The sequence below is a fragment of the Onychomys torridus genome, chromosome 9, assembly GCF_903995425.1.
Source record: "Onychomys torridus chromosome 9, mOncTor1.1, whole genome shotgun sequence".
NCBI lineage: Eukaryota > Metazoa > Chordata > Mammalia > Rodentia > Cricetidae > Onychomys > Onychomys torridus.
In genome coordinates this window covers 74,238,581-74,246,353 of record NC_050451.1, presented here as the reverse complement: position 1 = coordinate 74,246,353, position 7,773 = coordinate 74,238,581, and positions in this window count along the sequence as shown.

Sequence of the window (7,773 nt, the reverse complement as noted above, 5' to 3'; positions counted from 1 at the left end):
AGTGCTTTGGATCAAAGCTCTGACCCACTTAGAAGAAATAAAATACTGAACATTAGTCCGTTTTGAGGAAGATTCTGGCTAAGGTATCAAGGAGGTTGGGCCTTCATAGGCCAACAATTCAGAGAGATGTATAGACCCTGAATTAATTCTCAATGACCTGTGTGCTTTGAAGTCTCAGCTACAGCAAGGCTTGATAGAATAAGTAGTTAGGTTACATTATGCTGCCTAAGTGAGTGGATAAAACTGGAAAGCAGATCCTAACCCATAGCCTCCCTGTTCCTCTCTTGCTGGGAGGACACTGATGATACATAGCAGGAAGATGGCAAGTCGCATTACTGAGGCAATAGCTTTACTTTGAAAAGGGACAACACTCAAGGAACAGGCAATAATTCTGCCTTGTTGATGTGTCTTACAGCCAGGTTCAAGTCTGAATTTCCTACCAGCTTTTCAAGCCCTCATTTAAATGTATCTGCTTCATACACTGTCTCACTTTCCTTGATTGTAATTTCCACATATTTTATATCTCATTTATATTTCTCTGCTGCCATTTATCATGTTGACATTCTATTATTAATTTAGCATTAAATATTTTCTTTTTGATTTGTGTGTGTGTGTGTAGGTACCATTTGCACGTGTATGTGGAGGTCAGGAGTCCTATGATGCCATACACTTTGTGTGAGACAAAGTCTTCACTGGTCTACAGCTTAATGATTACGTTGGGTGAGCTAGCCAGCTAGCCCCTCCATATCTGCATATCTCTTCCTCTCTAGCACTGGGATTACATGTTCACATTATGATGTCTGCTATTTTCACCTGGGGCCTGGGCATGGCACTCAGGGCCTCATGCTTGTTCTGCAGGCGTTTTACCAGCCAAGCTATCTCCCAGAACAAATGTCTTTTTACTTTTAAATTTAAAGGTAGGTCTTATAAAATTTATTCTGGAACATTAAAACTTAAACTTGCCCTTTATATACAACATATCCCTAATATGTACTTTATCATAGAGTTTCATGATAAATGATATCATTAACTATTCTTCAAAATAAATAGATATAAAATGAAATAATAATATTAAGAGTCATATCCAATAAGATAGATTATAAACATGATTTTCCCTTTATAATAGGTACATGCTAATGAAATCCAACAGATTTTTAAGGACAAACTTATCCTATATGTTCTCAACTTAAAGCTGAAGATGGATTCTTGTGGAGGAAATTTCCCCCCAAATTAAAATTATGAATTTATATTGGACTATATTGTATATAATCTCTTTTTATGTCCTGTTTGGTATTTTACCTATGATGTCATTGTTGCATTGGTAAGAAATGCAAAGAAGTGTTTGAAAAGTGCATATTTTAAAGAAAGAAATTTGTAGTGAAATAATAAAATTAAAATGTAAAATTATATTAATGACTACATTAAGATTACAAAGAGAAGTCTGATCCCACTAGTGGGAATCTCAGCTTATATGAGCAATTAGAGGTGAATAATACTGCTTCCATTGTGTAAATTTCTATAGTCATAACTTAGATTTATAGTCTGTATAATTCAGTTTAATGTAAATTATTCTATGTCAGAGGATTATTATTCAAGTTTCTTTCTGATCTGTTCAAATGTCAGAGAACAGTGACTTCTGAAGGGGTTTATTTTGGCTCACATCATGGCAGAAGCAGCCTTAAAAGGTGGGTGGTCACATTGCATCTAGTCAGGAAGCAGAGAGAGATTGATGTTTTTGCCTGGATAGCTTTCTCAGCTATCCCAGAACAGCAGCCCAAGCAATGTTACTACCAGCAGTTAGAGCAGGTTTTCTCACTGCAGTGAACCCAGTTTTGATAATCCTTCAGGGACATGCAATGAGGCATATCTCTTCAGGGATATGAGATCTTGTCAAATTGATAACCAGCACTAACCAGTACAAAACAGTACTAGCAAATCTCAGTAGTTTATGCATATGACGCATGCCTACACTATGACTGTGAGCCATATCTTCCTCACTGGGGAGCTCAGCTAACTTAATAGGCCACTTCTCACCATATTCTGCTTTTACAAATCAAAAGACAAGACCACCAGTTTACATGTGGAACACAAGGTTGATGGTGTTGTTCTTATTAAAGAGAGAAAAAGCTATGTGGATCAGATACACTCTTTGAACAAAGCAGAAAACTAGTCTTTTATAGAGCTGCTAGGAAGGGTGCAGTGCAGGGATTTATGGTCTTATAAGACAAGGCTGTATTGACACCAGCTGCAGAGGGTGCTTGCAAGGGGAATATTATCATTGAGTAGTTGATATTCAGGGCATGTTTCTTGCAAAAGTCCATCCTCTACCAGGCGATTTTGAGAAGCAGGAGCTGTTACTGATGGGCTGATGTTCTTGGGCAGTTCTAGCGATTATTATTGCCATGGCTACAGAACCGTCACTCGTGGATCACGTACATTGAAAGAGTTGCTCTGCTTACTTGTTACTGTGGATTCTGAGCTACCGTTCCTCAAGAGTTTAAACTTCTGTCATTTTATTCTCCCATGGCAATAGGAAAAGAAAAGATGGTAAGGCCCTGTGGAGGATTTTATAGCTCAGGAGTCAAAGGCACCACTTCCATTCATATTTTATTATTCAGAGAAAATCACACACATGAGCTAACAGCAATGGAAAAGGTGGGAAGATTCAACCCACAGCAATGGGCAGCAATATTTTCAACAATAGTGGGTCCTATTACCTGGGTAGAAATTACAGAAGAACAGAAATGCAATGCACTTATATGAAAAGAAAGGGTGTAAAAGAAATTTGAAAATACTGTGAGATGAAACTCAGGAAAATGTCTCCATTTCTAATCTTAGACAAATTCTTAATTAATTAGTAGATGATTACTAAAGATGTATTAATAGATAAGAAAATTAACAGATAATAAAATATTATTAATAGCTATATTTTAAAAGATATATCTTTATATATACATATATAATACATATATACATATGTATCTTTAAAAATATAGCCAATACTGTTATTTCTTGAAAAAGTCTATTTCTTCTGACCATCTTATAAGCACCTTCATTTGCTGCAGCAAAAGACTAATCAATATCCAGGAAATCACATTCATAAATGTCATACATTGTTTTGTAATGTGTATTTTTATAGTAAATGCTAAGGAACAAAAACATAATCTGTAGTTCTTTATTTTTCTACCTCATCTGAAATATAAGTTGAGGAACATGACCCAGTAAATACAAGACGAACTTATAAGACAAATGCATTAAAATACCATTTTAACTAAGTGTAGAGTGGAATGCTCACCATCTTTGAACTGGCATTTCCGATTTCATTTGCTTACTTTATCCTCATGTTAGATATCTGATAATGAGGTTAATAATTATATTGTTATTTTCTATTTTTAAAAAACCTTAAAGAGTTCTCTTTAAACAGCTACTCATATAATAGCACAAAACCCTTTGCTTTATTGTTGAAATGAGAGACAACCAATACAACACAGATGTTCAGAGAAGTTCAAAATTCTCATTGCACTCTAGGAAGTGGAAACTGGGATTTGCTTTGGGTGTGGTATGTTTTCCTACAATCTTTTGGGCCACACAAACTAACCCACTTTAGTCTCTTCTATTTTATTTTAGTTTGTCTTTAATCATATTATTTCAACCTTTATTATGTGACTCAAATGACCACATGTGGGTGGATGAAGCAACGCTATTATCTCTCAACTAGTTGACAATAATTGTCAGTATGGGGCAGCAACATCTATTAATTAACTAATCCTTTGTCTAAGATTAGAATTGGAGACATTTTTCTGAGTCTCATCTCACAGTATTTTCAATTTAAAAATGATCTTCATGAGTTTCAAGCTTTTGTTAGGATTGTGAACCCATAATGATGATGGAATCTGATATGGATTCTTCTGAGTTTCTTCCTTGAACTGTGTTTTGCCTGTACTATCCTCTTCAATGCTTTTTACAACAGTGTAGACTAGATGTAAGGTATATAATTGCTATGTTACAGGTATAGTTTCAACACCAGTAAACAATAAACTGGGACTCAAATCCAGGCACTTAGGCTACTGAATAAATTCTTTTAATTACATTCTTCTGTTTTTCACAGCAGTAAATAAGAACTCTCTCTCTCTCTTTCTGTGTGTGTGTGTGTGTGTGTGTGTGTGTGTGTGTGTGTGTGTGCTTATATGCTTTATGTATAAATTTATTCTATTATCTGAGGAGGTATCAGTGCTGTGTGTGTGACTGGATCAATATTTACATGGTATTGCTCACAACTCTGATACAGAAACCAGCATTTAACAAACTGGATAGCAGAATTCTTTAGCTTTATCTGATTTCAATCAGTATTATCTTAATGGCAGCTAGATCCATCTGACATAAAGCAACTTCTCTATCCCTTTTGTGCATGCCTGTCTCCTGAGTTGGAATGCTTCTCTCTGGCACACAAATTGCTAAACAAACTCCTCTTTGCTTAGCATGCTGCTTGTGTACTCCAGACACCACTATGCATGGTTAAATTACCAGTGCCAATAAAATTTTCACTTTTCATGTCAAGCAATGTATGGAAGAAGCTTGCTTCACGCCTGCTCATTGGTGGACATGATATATTGACTCAATAAACACAGGATTCAACATAAAAAAAAGCCCACACTTCCAGGTAAACAGACTATTTTATTATCTTCATTTTTCTTCCCTGCATATTTTTTCTTAAGAACATCTAAAATATGTTTTGTTATTGTCTCACTCGGCACTTCTCAGGTTGGTTTCCTTTAGGATAAACAGGTTTTAGGTTTCCCAGCAGAATAATGAAAGGAACAACTGTGACATGTGCCTTCCAAACCAGCCCAAGGGGATGGAAGAAAGTCAGCTGCCCAGTAGAGGTGGTCTTTAACTGAAGTTCAAATGAGATTGTACTAGAAGCTATGAGAGAGCTTTCTTACCTTCAAGAGACTGTTTTAGGTAGTAGTGGGAATGGGTAAACTTTGTGGGAATCGGCCGGGAAATTGTAACATTCTAAAGCTGATGCTCTTTATCTCTCTCATTTTCTCTTCTTTATTTAAAAGAGATAGGAAATGCTGATGTATCTTTGACTCACTTTTTTTTTTTCCTCATTAGATGAAGCACAAGTATGGCGTAGGGTTTTACATTAGGGAAGTTTATGAGTGTGATAGAACATACCTTCTGAAATGTACCACATTACTATAAGGTTTATTTTGACCTAGAGGTACTTCCAAAAGAGCAGAGGCCAAAAGGCCACCCAAACCTCCCCTTTTCTTTCGAAAACAGGAGATTGAAAGGCCATGTGGAAAGTGTCCTCCCAGTATAAGGAGGAAAATTAACCATTCACTGAGGAGTCAAAACCTAGAAAATGCTGTTCAAACAAATTTTATTTTCTTAATTTGTATCTTCCTCCACATCATTTAGTTATTTTCCATAGTTACATATCTTTGTTCAACTTCATATCACAACATTTCAGCTTTGTTACCTCATTTCCTCACAAGGGAGTGGAAGCCACGTAAAAAATAGAGGCTTTTCAAATCCTGTTGATATTTCTTACGTCAGTTCATGCATTTCTCTTGCTAATATACCTTATGTCAGTTAAATTTTCTAGCTCAGCATGACCCATAAGAACTAGAAAATTGCTTGCATGCTGTAAAACTTTGGGAAAAAAATTAAAAAGTACATCCTATACTGCTTTAGTGACTTATCACAACTTGGTTGCTTAGCACAGTAGAAAAATATTGTCTGAGAGTTCTTGAGGCTAGATGTCTAAACTGCATCCCTATCTCAAGGCTCTAGAAACTGATCCCTTCTTGATTCCTCCTGGATTCTAATGGTTGCTGGGAATATTCGGTGTACTGAGATTTATAGCCGCATTATTCTGACCTTTATCTCCACAGCCACAGGATTCTTCCTTATGAGTTTTTCTGAGTCCCAATTTACTTCTTAGGTGGACACAGGTCCTCAGGTTAATGCACATGCTTATCCAGTATAATTTATTCTTACCTTGACACTAATAATGTAGTAGTGTCCAAGCATTGTCACTTTCTCAGGTGCTGGGAAACAGGAACTGAGCAATATCATGTGTGAGGGACATCACACTCCTTATATCACAGGGCAAGACTACACTGTGGGAAATAGCAGTAGGCTTGGAGCAATGGTGTTACCAAAAGCTAAACTGATATGGTGATAGGTAGCTTTCCCCATTGTTCCCATCGGCCCCCGAGCCTGCTATTTTTAACATGAAATTTATTTTTATTATTTTTTTTGAAATTCAGTTTTTAGAGAAGTCTGTTAGTTTATCTTCCCTTGCAGACTACTAGTGCGAAACACTCAACTGTGGAATTATGGAACAACTGACATGTAACCAGAGGCCTTTTCTTTGGAATCTCCAACACTTAGCCATGTTCTCTTACACCCTTGTTCTTTAGTCCTCTAAGCGACTGTCTGATCAAAATAAGTTACCATGTCATCTGTGCTGTCAAACTATAATCACGTATAATGATATAACAATAGAAGGTAGGTTAGAAATACCCCTCTTATCTCAGAATCAGCAATTCTATCCCAAAGTATCAAAATATATGAATAAAGTACACTGCTTAAAATAAAGTACAATAAAAAGAGCTGAAAGAAAGTTTATTATGGACTTGTTTATTATTAATTCATTTAAAAATTACATGTGTGTGTCTATGTTTGTCTGTGGGTATATGTATCATGGTGTGTATGTGGAGATCAGAAGACAGCTTTCAGGATTTGGGTCTCTATTGACACCATATGAGTACCTAAGATCAAAATAAGGTATTGCAGCAAATGGCAAATGGCTTTACCTACTGAGCCATCTTGCAGCCCATACGTGTTGGTTTAAATCATGACACTTTGAATGTCTTGGTTGTGCAATATCTATACTATACAGAAAAAGAACTTTTGGCATCATACCCAAGTCCCTAAATATAGTGTATTGATTTTTTTTCCTAAAAAATTAGAAGTGAAGTAATTATGACCTTTGTTACATGGGAGAAAAATGTGTTGAAATTGTGGCCTGAGGTAATTTAGGAAATAGAAACTGCTCTTTATGTGTGTTTGGACTCAGTCAAGATGGTTTTCATGCCAATATTTAAGACAGTGACATCTGGTTGCTCTCAGCTGCATATGATAAGGGAACCTAAAGAAAGAGACAAGTTAAAGAAAGAACTAGCTGTATGCAGAATTCAGAGGTGTTACAGAGAGCCTTCTTTGTTGGAAAATAAAACTGTTTCTCAGCTTCAGTTCTGTTGCCAAGATCAAGTTCTCAAAGTAATATGAGACTGGAAGACAAATTAGAGTTAGCTTGTGAGAGCCTTTGCTAAGATTTTAAAAAGAATTAAGGCCATGTTTAGTAGACCTTGTCAGCTGGATAAAAGGGCTGTTAGGAAGCTTGTATAGGCTGGGTGTCACTGAAGTGATTCCAAAGTGACTGCGATTACATCTAGAAAGGGAGACTGAAAAAGAATCTTGCAGGTGACTTTTCTACCATGAAGTAGATAATGATCAGGTTTGTAGAAACCTACAAAGTTTTTAATTGACTTCTATTGACTGAAGAGTCTCAATATTGAACAGAAATGATGGACATCATTCAAATTACAAAAGTAACTCTGTTTCCTTAATTTTACTTGAACAGAAATCATGTTGTGAAATCTACACACTGCAAACACAGGACTTTTCTTCAGAAATAAGACATGACAGACCTAAAGACATAAGTACTTTGTAGAAGCATCCAGAGGGAATGAATAT